Source organism: Neofelis nebulosa, chromosome 2 (genome assembly GCF_028018385.1).
Source record: "Neofelis nebulosa isolate mNeoNeb1 chromosome 2, mNeoNeb1.pri, whole genome shotgun sequence".
NCBI lineage: Eukaryota > Metazoa > Chordata > Mammalia > Carnivora > Felidae > Neofelis > Neofelis nebulosa.
The window spans coordinates 132,175,193-132,189,927 of NC_080783.1; the positions used below are offsets into that span (position 1 = coordinate 132,175,193).

A 14,735-nucleotide genomic window follows, 5' to 3' on the forward strand; every position below is an offset into this window, starting at 1 on the left:
ATGAAGCTTTCTGAGAACAGCACTATTTTTTTATTAGCTTAAAATCCCTTCTAAACTCTTCATGTTTTATTCTGATCTTTTTATTGTCATCTTGTTTTTTTTTTCTGATTAGAATGTTTACAAATAATAAGTTCCAAGTTTTGTCTCAATGTTTCAGTATGAATATGTATCATTATCAGATGTTGATCTGAAGTCTCATTTTTAGTTTTAATAATATAGTGTAAAAATGACTTCTATTTGCTATCAGTGATGGAATAACATTTTATTACATGAATATAAGTTGCTTTCCATTTCTCATATGCATGAATTCACAGGTATTTATTTCAGCAAAATCATAATGTAGATACAAAAATGTGGACACCAAATTTACAAATTATTTTAAGATTTTTTTCACTAAGTCTGAACACCTCAGGAAAAATATTTACCCACAATCTTTAACATTTTTGTGTGTTTTTTTTTTGCCATTTGTAAAACGTTTTGTGTGAACTAAACCTCTCTATACATTCTGTATGCAGAATTTAAATTTTGTATATTATGAGTATTATAAAATGTCCTGTCATGAACAATCCACCCAGCTTAAGAAGCATTCATAAATAATAAACGTAGAGCCCTCTGTGGGCTCCTTCTCTATTGTATTATCCCGTTTGAATGCTTGGAATAACCACTGTCCTAATGTTCTACATATCTCCCTAAATTCCATCTATAGTTCATCACAAATGGATATATCCCTAAACATACCTTGTTCAATTTAGTACATTTTAGAAAAATATAGTAACTGAATAATACAGTCTATTCTTCTGTGGCTTTCATTTTTTTTCACTCTATGTTAGTCTGTCAGAATTATCCTTCCTTATGCATATATTTGTCATCTCTTTTCACAGCTGTTAGCTATGGTATAAATATTCCCCAAGTGTCCATGCTTTTGCTGATTGATGAGCATCTGAGTTCCACACAGTATTGTAATTACATATATTATTTCCATGGATTGATTTTACAGGTCTCCTGTAACAAATATACAAGGATTTATTTAGTGTATAGGCCAGACAGGTAGATCTTAGAATCATGGAGTAAGCACAGGCTCATTGTACAATATAATGCCAATTGCCTTCCAATGAGATGTGTCAACTGAGATGCGTTTGGTGTCACATCACCAGAATGCAACAATTCCTTCTGATGTATCCTTCTGCTAATACTTTCTGTTTCCAGGGGTGCTTGGGTGGCTCAGTCAGTTAAGCGTCCAACTTAGGCTCAGGTCATGATCTTGCAGTTTGTGAGTTTGAGCCCTGCGTTGGGCTCTGTACTGATAGCACAGAGCCTGTTTGGGATTTTCTCTCTCTTTCCCTCTGCCCCTCTCCCTCCTTGCATGCTCTCTCTCAAAATAAATAAATAAACTTATAAAATAAGTAAGTAAAAAATAAATAAATAAATAAATAAATAAGAAATAAGAAACAATTTGGGTATATATTTTTAGTATACACACACACACACACACACACACACACACACACACACACACAAACCCAAATAAACAAAAAACTCAGAACAGTCTTTAGGCATAGAGGAGTTACAACACAAATTCTTTTTTTTTTTTTAATTTTTTTTTAATGTTTGTTTATTTTTGAGATGGAGGAAGAGAAAGAGAGAGAGAGAGAGCAGGGGAAGGGGCAGAGAGAGGAAGACAGAATCTGAAGCAGGCTCTAGGCTCTGAGCTGTCAGCACAGAGTCTGATATGGGGCTCTAACTCATGGACCATGAGATCATGACCTGAGCCGAAGTTAGACACTTAATTGACTGAGCCACCCAGGCACCCCAAAACACCAATTCTTATTGAGTAATGACTTGAAGATTTCTCACCACATTTAGAAGAGGTGTTCTCTAATGCAGGAGAATACTGAACCGTAGTCTTATATATTCTGTTTGATAAAGGAAGCAACTACAGAAAGCTTTTATTTGTTCAAAGTACCCAGTGTTATAGATGCCAAAACCCCAACAGCTCCCCCAATGGTATTGCAAAACAAACACATCAAACTTGATTTTCACTAGAAATGTTCTTTATTTACCCCAATAAACAAACAAACAAACAAACAGACCCAGATTTTATATATAAAGCAACACCACAAATTAGTGAGCTTCATCTTCTGGACAAGAACACCAAGTTAGTCTCTCTTCATAAAAAGCAATGACAATTTGAGGACACAATTTGCCTCTTTTGTCAGCACCAAGTCTGCCGCATCTGAATCTTTCTGTTTCATGAGAAATATGAATTCTCCACTGCTGTCTGTGGCTCCAGTTACTTGTTCAGGGTTAAGACCTCTAGCAAAGTCTCTCGGTTTATCAGCAGCATCTCTTTTCTTTGATTTGCTATCACGAGATTCACCATCAGATGAGGATTGTCTTTTTGTACCAATTTTTTCTTTATCGGTTTTTTGAGAATTAAGAAATGCTTCAGTTAGCTCTGGATAATTTAAATTTTCTTCAGGTTCCAAGTATTGTCAGCATCTGTAAATCCCTTCCACTTGAGGAAATCCTCCGTTTTCCCATTTACTACATGGCAGCCCAGGACTTTTTCCACCACAAAATCTCCAGGCTCTGCCTCTTCTATATTTTTACTCTCTCCGTTCTATCTCTTTCCCATGGTTTGCAATGTAGTTTTATTGGAGGACATGTTTTATTGCAGATTTGAAGAGCTATTATTCACCACCTCTGAGATGCTCTGGGTCTCGGGTCTGCGAGGTCTCTGGCCCTGTGCTCCTCAAGCTCCATCCACCTCTCTCAATGGGTTAGTTAAAATGTAAGATTCCATCACCAGTGCCAGAATATTTTTTTTTATGTTTTTGTTTTTTATTCTACCTCAAACAAAAATGATACCTCTTGATTCAATGTGTGCTAAGAGCAAATATACTTAGATTCTGCTTACTCTTTTCGCTTATTTAGTACCCAAACAGCTTTCTTTAATACACATCTGAATAAGTTGAATATTTCAATTAATAATATCTAATAATGTTACATATTTCTTTGTATATGGTAGTCTTAGACCAACACAGGTTGTTTATTCTTCAAGAAATTCATGACCAAGTTTTATGATGATGCAAGTAGATAAAACATAGCCTCATTTTTTTTTTTTCATGTAGGTAGAATATGTGGAAAATTGCAATACCTAGCATGCATTGCTACAAGGTCCCTTCCTTTTTTTATTCTGGTTTCTGCAACATCACAGTGGGTTCTGTGCCCTATAAGTTATGACTTTCAGGAGTAAATACTAAAATGGGAATTTTATAAATACTAAAATGGGTGGGGTGCCTGGGTGGGTCAGTCGGTTGAGCGTCCAACTTCGGCTCAGGTCAAGATCTCATGGTCTGTGAGTTCGAGCCCCACATCAGGCTCTGTGCTGACAGCTCAGAGCCTGGAGCCTGCTTCTGATTCTGTGTCTCCCTCTCTCTCTGCCCCTCCTGCTCATGCTCTCTCTCTCTCTCTCTCTCTCTCAGTCAAAAATAAATAAACCATTAAAAATTTTTTAAAAAATAAAATAAAATGGGAATTTGGCATACAGAATGTTTACGGGGAAGAAAGAGTGTTGGGCAAAGAAAAAAACTGAACCATCAGGGCACCTGGGTGGCTCAGTTGGTTAGGCGACTGACTTCGGCTCAGGTCATGATCGCACAGTTCGTGAAATCGAACCCTGCATCGGGCTCCGTGCTGACAGCTCAGAGCCTGGAGCCTACTTCAGATTCTATGTCTCCCCTCCCTCTACCCCTCCACTGCCCACACTCTCTGTCTCTCTGTCTTTCAATAATAAATAAACGTTAAAATAAAATTTAAAGAAAAAAAGAAAAAAAAGAAAAAACTGAGCCACAATCCAGGCTCAACAAAGCCTTGGTCAGTCATAGAGGGAAGATATACAGCATATATAGCCCATCAGAGAAGTCTCACATTGGGCCCAAAATAGCGAGGCCTTTGTGCCCCCATCTCAATCAGTCATTGATGTGAGCTGCTCAGGTTGGCATAACCTTTATATATGGGTCTCCACAGACAAGGTATATATCCTGGTGGACCTGAAAGCTAAAGGCTGTCTGCTGACAAAGGGGGTAATAAATTCTAGAAAACAGTATGGAGGTTCCTCAAAAAACTAAAAATAGAACTACCCTACGACCCAGCAATTGCACTACTAGGCATTTATCCACGGGATACAGGTGTGCTGTTTTGAAGGGACACAGGCACCCCCATGTTTATAGCAGCACTATCAACAATAGCCAAAGTATGGAAAGAGCCCAAATGTCCATCGGTGAATGAATGGATAAAGAAAATGTGGTATATATACACAATCGAGTATTACTTGGCAATCAAAATGAATGTAATCTTGCCATTTGCAACTATGTGGATGGAACTGGAGGGTATTATGCTAAGTGAAATTAGTCAATCAGAGAAAGACAAAAATCATATGACTTCACTCATATGAGGACTCTAAGAGACAAAAGAGATGAACATAAGGGAAGGGAAACAAAAATGATATAAAAACAGAGAGGGGGACAAAACAGAAGAGACTCAAATATGGAGAACAAACTGAGGGTTGCTAGAGGGGTTATGGGACGGGGGATGGGCTAAATGGGTAAGGGGCATTAAGGAATCTACTTCTGAAATCATTGTTTCACTATATGCTAACTAATTTGGATGTGAATTTTAAGAAATAAAAAATAAAATTAAAAAGAAGATCTTGGCAGTGCATTTCCATATCCATAACAATTTGTTGTTACAAGGGGTAATCTGGGTGAAAAGTTCTGCTTCAAGAATCAGTCAGTGTATGAGAACAGAACAGAATCTCAAGATAAGGGCAAAATCATAATTAGGTAATGTCATATTAGTCAACTGGAAGGACTTCTCAGTTGTTCTGGCACTAAACAATAATTTCATGGTGTAGAATACTATTGTCACAGTCAATTTATTTTTCTCCTATAATTTCTTTAGCTTTTACTTCACTATTCACTTTTACTTTACATTGTGAATGGGTATAATGCTAATTTCATTTTTATTTTAGCAAACTAAATAGTTACATGCTTTGATACTTTGAATTATTTTGCAATGATGACATGAATAAATAAGTTTTTATTAATTATTCTAGTTACTGAAGAGTCATTTTGATATAAAGATTCCAGTTTGTCTTCCATCAACTAAATGAATTTCTGAATTCCTTGATTTTATTTTTACTCCCTTCACTTGGTTTAGGAGGTACTTCAATTGTCTTTATTTTTACAGATTTGGGATATTCTCAAACTTTCCTCCATATCAATTTGAAAAACACACTGAACTGAGGTTACCTCAATGATTAAAAATCATATTTGTAGAAATAAAATGACCAAATCAGAAAGGGTTGAAACTTCTAAATTGAGCATGTTATCACTGATTGCTTTCTCATCTAGAGCATTAGCTGATTCAATTTAGCAATAGGACTGAATTCCATCCTCTTATCAGATCTTCAACAGAATTTTATACCCAGCTAATAATATCACTCAAAATTAAAAGCAAAATAAAGATATTCATTCTCTCCCTCCCTCCCTCCCTCTCTCTCTCTCTCTCTCTCACACACACACACACACACACACACACACACACACACGCATGCACCTAAGAGAATTAGTCGCCAGTAGAGCAACACTACCAAAATACTACAGGAAGTCTTCAGGTTGAATAAAAATAATCTCATATGACCTGAAGGAGGTATAAAAACCACTAAGATCTGCAAAAAGGTAAATAAATGAGCAAATATAAAATAGGTAAATATATTGCATGTTTAAAGCAGTAAATCTCAAAGTTTAACATGCAGCTTTAACACCATATATAAGAAATCATCTATACTACAACACTGCTTGAGATGACAGAATATAAACATAATATTATTATCAGTAATAGGTCCATTCCAATTGTGAAATTATATATCTAAAACCAAATGGGTGATTCTAATTAATCAATAATCCCACAATTTAAAGATACTTAGTTCAGGTGAATCAACCTTATGGAGAGTTGGCACATTTTGTTGTTGTTTTTTTACTGTTTTGTTTTGTTTTTTAAAAATGTTTATTTATTTATTTTGAAGAGAGAGAAAGAACAAGTGGAGGAGGGGCAGAGAGACGGGGAAATAGAGAATTCCAAGCTGGCTCCTCGCTATCTGTACTGAGCGAGATGCAGGGCTTGAACTCACAAACTGAGATCATGACCTGAGCCAAAATCAAGAGTCAACTAAGTCACCCAGGAGTCCCATGAGTTGGTATGTCTCTTTGGAGACAACATAATTCTGTAAACCTGTTTATGGTCCATATGTTCCTTTATGTAAGACACAAGATATAACTGCATAAAAGCATCCAGGAAACATTGTAAATTGATGTTACCATTAGTGTGGCATAAAACATTCACTTTCAATGCTTAAGTAGCTGCCTATAAAGCAATTCAGTTTTACAAGTTTTACTTCACCATACTTATACTTATTCTCCTTGTTTACTTCCTTTGAAACTAGGATTCTACTTTCATTAAGACAGTATGTTTTACAATTTTTCTACCCCCAAAGTCTTTAAATGATATTTAGGGCACCAAATATATGGAATGCATATAGATTAAATATCAATCAATTTTGCTTCTGCAGATAGCAGGGAACACTAAAACTTGAACAGGTCTTTCATAATATTCTTTCTTGTGGTAAAGTCATTCTAATATAGACCCACATAAAACCATTACATTCATTAAAAAATGAACAGCAACAAAAACCCTAAAGTTACAATTGGTAGTATTTATTGAAACTTTAATTTTTGAAGGAATTTTAAATATATTACCCAATTTAATCACCCTATTAATACGATGATGTTATTATTATTATTATTATTATTATTATTATTCTGTTGGTAAAATAATTGAGCACTAAAATATTGAGTAAATTCTGTTGGAGCTAGGATTTAGGTATGAGCTTCCCAGGCTTCCTCTAATGAAAGAAGTTTATAGTGAACTTCAGGACCCCTGAAACTCTATGTTATCTTTGAGGAATAATTTTCTAGAAGTATGAAACTACATAGTTACTTAAATGTACAAATAAAATTAAAGAAAATAGATATGCTGTATTTTTTGTACAACAGTATTTTTTTCTTTTTTCAAGACCAAAGGACTTATGGAAATAAAATATATTTTACTTGAAAACATCAAAGTGCTTTCAAGAAAATGAGTGTAGAAGTTCTTACAGTGTCTTCTGTGACTAGTGGTTCCTGTAGACTTTCAATAACGCTAAGCTGCAATACAGAACAGTGAGTCACTACCTGTAAAGTCACACCATCTTTTCTCTAAGGAAAGTTCATAACTTGCAATACCTTTTGGGTTTGTCTGTAAGTAGAGATATCACATAAAATTTCAGTGGCAATATTTGAGATAAAAATGAAAAGAGAAATAGTTTTGAAATTAACTTTAAAAATAGTTCCTGTTATGAATATTTTATGGAAAGCAGTTCCACCAATTAGCTCCTAGGTATGCAGAGACCTGATAGCTGGATGCTGCCTGAGGCACATATGACATTAGAAAAATAAATCAGCTCTGAAGAATTCAGAGGACAGGTTCAAACATGAACATGGATTAAGTCACACAAAAATGAAAGGACTGAAGTATGGAGTTCTTGAAAAATTTGCAATGAGATTGTAAACTCAATTCTCAGTTGCTCAGTCTGTGTAATTGCTTGGATATACGCATATGAGAAGACTTAGAGCCAGATGTTGATCTTTTATTCTCACCCTATGGAGTCTGTCCTTTCTTTGAATTTATTACTGGTTCCTTCAAAGTAAATGTTCACTGGGGTTTAGATGAGAGATGAAAACCAGGCACATAATGATGTTTGTGACTCTTGGTATGAGAGAATTTGGCAAATGATTCTTTCCTACTTGAATCTTCTTAGCAGCTCTCATTGACTTTTGTATAATAACTAGAGAATTGATTTTAAGTTAATCCAGAGAACTATTCTATTATCATGTAAATATTTCACATGTTTTATAGAATTTGCATCATGTTTTAAAAATTGCAAACCTAATGATATCTAGGAGATCTGTTCTCTTATTATTTTTACCCCCAATCATTACACTGGAAATGGAAGAGTTAGCCATTAAATATTCCTATTTTATGTGAAATTTGTTTTGGTGTATTAGAATTCCTATTCTCTGAAAATATGTAATTAATCCCGCTTTACTTTCATTTATAATTTTTTATGTCAATACAAACTATCATTTAATATTCTTGTTAATTTACACACTGTTCATCCAGTTACATCATGTTATCCAACTCCCAGGAATATCATTCATCTATGATTTAACTTGAATGACATTCTGAAGTGCAACCACAAAAAATAACGTCTTTTTGTGAATATTATTGGAAAGGGCATTATAATACAATGGGGAGGGACTATTAAAAAGATAAAATCTACAATAAGTATTTTTGAGATTCATTTGTTTATTCATCAGTTATTTACAAAACTCTAGCATGTACCATTTAGGACATTTAGACCTGGAAATACACAGAGAACACCAGACACTGTCCCTTCTCAGAAAACTTGAAGTATAATGGGAGAAGGCATTAATACAATAATTATATAAATATATAGCTTCCTACTCTGATATATGCTACAGAGGAGAATCAGACAAATGTAAGGTAGTATGATGTAAGTTAATGCAATCTGATAAATAAAGCAAGGATTTTTTTAATAAAATGGCACTTCAGCTGGAAATCAGCCATGCTAATTAAGAGAGATATTCATATGAGGTTGATTTCCACATCCTTTGTACAAATGTCTTATGCAGTAGTGGGTTTGGAACGCTATAAAATAAAAGATTACGTGATCAGAACTTGGAAAAAACAAGTGAAACTAATGAGCAGCAATATTCTAGAAGCAGATAAGAGTCTAGGGCATAGACTAGGGCATAGATACATATTAAAAATTTGGATCTTTACCTGAAGAACAATGGGAACCAATTAAATGTTTTAAGCAGAGGTTTGAACAAAGTTTAGAAAGACCATCCTTTCTGGATCCTTCACTAAACTCTTGCTAAGCCTTCTTTTTTAATTATATGACAATGTTGTATTTTCTTATTATGACAATTTGCTTCATATATTTTTATTCATCATGAGTAAGATAGTACCTGCTATGGTTATTCCTTATTCTTAATACCAATTAAACTTTTCATGCTCTTCAGAATGGGAGTCACAACTAGCTATGAGAAATAGGGCACATTTCTTATTTCTTTTAAATGTCTCAATCCATTTGGACATCTTCCCATTGATCCAGTCGAATGCTCTTCTCCTAAACTTCTCTTATTTTTTCCCACAAATCTATTTGTCCACTCCATTCCCCAAGGGCCAAAATCAGTTTTCCTCTCATAAGTTAATATATTAATTTATTGAAATCCTATTATATCTGGCAGTTGTTGGCTCAATAACCATACGTTTTAACAATAACCTTTAATAAGGTCAATATTCTAAATGTGTAACTCACAACACTGAAGGAGATTTTAAAATGACTTATGATCCCTTCCTAGCCTACATGCAAATCTAATAGTTTATTAGGGAAAAATGCCTCTTACCCTCTTCCCTATTTTCATTATCACCCAGAGGTAATAAGAGATAACATTGACTGGACTATATTCATTATGTAAATAGTGTGGATTCAGAAAAAGTAGGTAAAGAATATATCCTTAAAACAAAATAATTCACTTGGCATGAATTTTAGTTATCTATATTTTAAGAAATAGAAAATACTTTAGTATTACCATATAAAAAAATTAACCCATAATAGATCAAAGACCTAAATACAAAGCCTATAAAGAATCAAACTTTTAAAGAAACATACGACAAAAGTCTCACAGCACTGGTTTGACAATGATTTACTGGATATGACACGAAAGGCACTTTTTGTTTTGTCATGTTTGTGACAAAAAAAAAAAACAGACAAAAGTGGGATTCATGAAAAATTAAAAAATTTGTGCATCAAAAGACACTATCCACAGAATAAAAAGGCAATCTAGAGAAAAGGAGAAAATATAAAGAATTCATACAACTCAAAAACAACAAAAACAATCCAATGAAAAAATTATCAAGACTTGAACATACATGTTTCCAAAGAAGGTATGCAAATGGTCAATAAGCACATGAAAAGATTTTTAGCAATACTAATAATTAGAGAAATGTAAATCAGAACTACAATAAGATACCACCTCATATCCATCTGGATCGCTCCTATCAAGACAATTGAGGACAAGTGTCAGCTAAGATATGGGTAAATTGAAATCCTTGTGCACTGCTGGTGGGAATGTAAAATGGCAAAGCCATTGTGGAAAACAGTATGGCAATTTATCAAAAAATTAAAAATAGCATTACCATATGATCCAACAGTTCTGCTTTGAAGCATATACCCAAAATAATTAAAAGGCAGGTGTTGAAACACATTTGCACCCCTATGTTGACAGCAGCAACATTATTCACAATAGCTAAAGCATGGAAGCAACTCAATTGTCCACAGATGAATGCATAAGCAAGATGTGATGTGTGTGTATATATATACACATATATATGTGTATATATATACACACACATATATACGTGTATATATACATGTATGTGTGTCTATATATATATATATATATACACATAATTGTGATATGTATATACATACACAGAGCCATATATATACATATATATACATGTACACAGCCATATATATATATATAGACACATTCCTCAGGGAAGGATCTAGATTATTGGTTCTCCAAGTGTCCAAGTGTGGCCCTTGGACCAGCAGCAGAAGTACCACCCAGAAACTTGTTATAAATGCAAATTTCTGAACACCCCTCCAAAGGTACTGAATTAGGAAGCTCTGAGGATGTAGCCTAGAAATCAGTGTTTTAACCAACATACCATCATTATTTACATGCTAAAGCTTAAGATCACTATATGGGTATATCTATGTTTCCCTTCAGTACACTCTATTTTTATCCTTTTAGCCCTGGATTTGATTGAAAGAATTTTTTTTTTTTTCTGGCTAGGGGGTGGGTAAGTTAAATTCTGTGAGCCTAAATAATTTATAGTATACAGCATGTCCTAACAGTAGAAATTATACTCTACTGAAGTTTACATACATATTTTATTTTCTGAAAATCAACTTAACCACATATTAACAGAAAATACTTGTATCTATTTCTCTAGAACAAGCTATAAACATGTCATGTGTTGAACATTTTCCTCTGTAAGTCTCTAACTCTGTAAGGCATCAGTGAACTTACAAAATCATTCTAAATTTAACCCACTTTTTTGAACTCCTTCTAATGCAAAAATAATCTGATCACCATATGTTATTAAAATTAAAATTTCTTCTTTAGATAAAAATTTTTCATAATTCAATTTTATTTTTTCTACTATACATTATTCTACACTATTTGTGGCTAAATTGTTCTTACCATTTATTTCTACATATGAATTTTATAAGGATAATTTCCATGGCAATGAGTACAGGTTTTCAGCAAATAATAACTTTGAAGATGCCATGGGTTTGTGTTTTGGGTTATTCCATTAACCCTAAGAGACTTTTTTATTTAGTTTTCTTGGAAGGACTTAATTCAAAGTACAAGAGTAAAGATCAGATGTAAACTAGAATAGATGCGTCTTTCTGAAATATAATGCCTATAGAGACCTGCTTATATCCTGGGTTATAAAATGAATAATTTAAAACTAAATCAAACCAATTATTTCCAGATATGGTTGATATTTAAAGAATATTCTCTTCCCACTGGTAAATATATATTCATTCACATTTTCTCTTCCCGCTGGTAAATACATATTCATTCACATTTTCCTTCACAATTAACTTATTCCATTACTAAAGCTATTTTGTTTACTCTAAAGCAAGAAAATCAGACTGTATTTGTACTATAGTTGTTTTAGATAAAAATGTTTTATTTTTAAAGTGTTTTCATTTTTATTCTTATCATATATAAATGTAATTTGATAGTTATAAATAATAATTCTTATTTTTATTTTTCAACAAATGCTTGTTAAGGTTTTGAATATGTGGCAATTACTAAGAAAAACATTGAAAACAGAATAATAAGCAAATACTGGCTCTGATTTCATGAAGTTTAAAATATAAAGGGAGGCATTTCATATGCAATATTACAATATAATTTCATATCAAGGTACATTAGTGTGATTTTTGTCTTTTAATGTGAGTGCAGATAACTAAAATAAATGGTAAGATTTGACAGCATTACATATATTGAAGTAGTGTGCATATCCATAAATCTGTTAATTTAGACGGTACTTCAAAGACTTCATAAGGGAAATCTGCATATATAACCAGCATATAAAATGCTGCCTTCGTTGAAAGAACCACTTGAACAACATAAAAATAATAATTCTTCCAAATATTCCCACATTTCTGTGCCTTTTGCTCTGTATATACTTGATAACATGTTGCAGGTCTAGACTATAGCCTTCAGATCTTCTCTGTATTTTCTAGACTATTGTATCAGTTGTACTAATCCACCCAGATACTTGACTGATTGACTGAACCTGTTGTCCATTTCTTTGATTTCTTTAGAAAGCGCAGGGGCGCCTGGGTGGCTCAGTCGGTTAAGTGTCCGACTTCGGCTCAGGTCATGATCTCACGGTCCGTGAGTTCAAGCCCCGCGTCGGGCTCTGTGCTGACAGCTCGGAGCCTGGAGCCTGCTTCAGATTCTGTGTCTCCCTCTCTCTCTGACCCTCCCCCGTTCATGCTCTATCTCTCTCTGTCTCAAAAATAAATAAACATTAAAAAAATTAAAAAAAAAAGAAAGCACAGTATGTATGTGTATATATATGTGTGTGTGTGTGTGTGTGTGTGTGTGTGTGTGCGCGCGCGCACGCGCTGTGCGTGTATTGGGTGGAGTAAAATAATTTTAATTCTTTTAATATTTATTCCTGAAAATACTCCAGCTTTGTGTATGCTTTTTTTTTTAATGTTTATTTATTTTGAGAGAGAGTAGGGGGAGAAGGGGCATAGAGAGACAGGGACAGAGAATCTAAAGCAGGTTCTGCGCTGACAGCAGAGCCTGATGCAGGGCTTGAACTCAAGAACCATGAGATCTCGACCTGGGCCGAAGCTGGATGCTCAGCTGACTGAGCTACCCAGGTGCCCCCAGCCCAGCTTTGTGTATTCTTATAAGCAAATCAGTGACTTTTTAAAATGATTCTTTAAGTTGAAAGAGCACTTCTATTAAAACTAGTAGCATAAACAAGGACGCTTTACATACCAAATGCATAATGATGTCCTTGGAAGCCCAATATACCAATATATTTATAGCCAAATATGCCACCAATATATTTATAGCCAAATATACCACTATATATGTATACAAATACATAAAGAAAACAATCATGAAATGCTAACATGAAAATATTATGTAACTTTAGATGGTTTAGAAATTAATTACACAGAGTAGACATGAATTCATTTTGTTGAACTACCTTGGAATCTAAACAAATGGTGTGAGATTAAACTATGACGATTAATTTAACCATATGATTTTTGAAACCTATCAAGATCCAAATTTTAGAATATGAAATTAAATGCAGGTAGAAATTAACATTTAAAAATATATTAAAATGTTTAATCTTAATTGTCATAGGGGGAATGCAAAATATCATTATAATATATACAATTTTGTATTCACTATGTTGGTGAAACTTACAATTTCATAGTACCAAAAACTAGCAAATGAAATATAATGGGAGATTGTAAAACAATGATATTTGAAAGTATCAATTCCTAGAAACATTGGAAAAATTGAATATGTGCAGTCTCTGATCCACTTATCCCATATTTATGTAAATTTAGTAGAGACGCTCAAAATTACATACCAAAAAATTTTAAAGCTGTTCATATTAAAAGTGCTTGTAATAGGAGAAAGCTAGAAACCAACCAAATGCCTATCAATTCAAGAATGGATAAATTTTAGAAACAGTCTAAAATATAAAATAGTTCATGAAATGGTAGAAAATAACCATTTGTCTTCTGGCACTTGGTATCAAGGAGTCATTGTAACCATGTAAAGTAGTAATATAATAAATCTTTATTTTAGAGTGTCTTGGTGGATATGATATTGGAAATGGGAGTATTTAATGCAATGATTGCAATCATTCAGGTGAAAGATGAAAGCTTACAAAAAAAGACTAAAGAGAAAAAACTGATAGTGGATATGTTAAAGGAGGAAAATTTACAATAATATGTAGCAACTGGTTGTGGTGGGGAACATAAAAAAATGGTTATAACTCTTTGATGTTTGAATTATGTGATCATATGCTATATTTCTAATTGCAGTCTCTTGCACAGAAGAAACATTTCTAGATAAGGCAATTGTGATTATGAATTCAGATAAATTAGTACACAAATGTACTGATTAAATGAATATCTAATTTACAGATGAGTAATTCACAACTTAATACTGACTATCAATCAGTTCCCATTGGGTTACTGACTAGACTTTACATCAGGAAAATATCAAGGGAAGTTTAAGTAATTTGTTTATTTTGCTACTTGGACCATCCTTATCTGCTTTATCCTTTTAGACTCTGGTAGAGTGTTTTAGATGGGGGCATAGTCACTTCCCTCACAGCTTATGTAATACATTCAGTTAAGAAAAAGATTATGTGATGGGTCACCTGGGTGGCTCAGTCAGTTAAGAGTTCAACTCCTG

General features: G+C 33.6%; 1 pseudogene; it reads right to left on the reverse strand.

Annotated features, from left to right (window-relative positions):
- Nucleotides 1-2,176: 2,176 nt before the first annotated feature.
- LOC131493343 (chromobox protein homolog 3-like) lies at nucleotides 2,177-2,730 on the reverse strand (annotated as a pseudogene).
- Nucleotides 2,731-14,735: the final 12,005 nt, after the last annotated feature.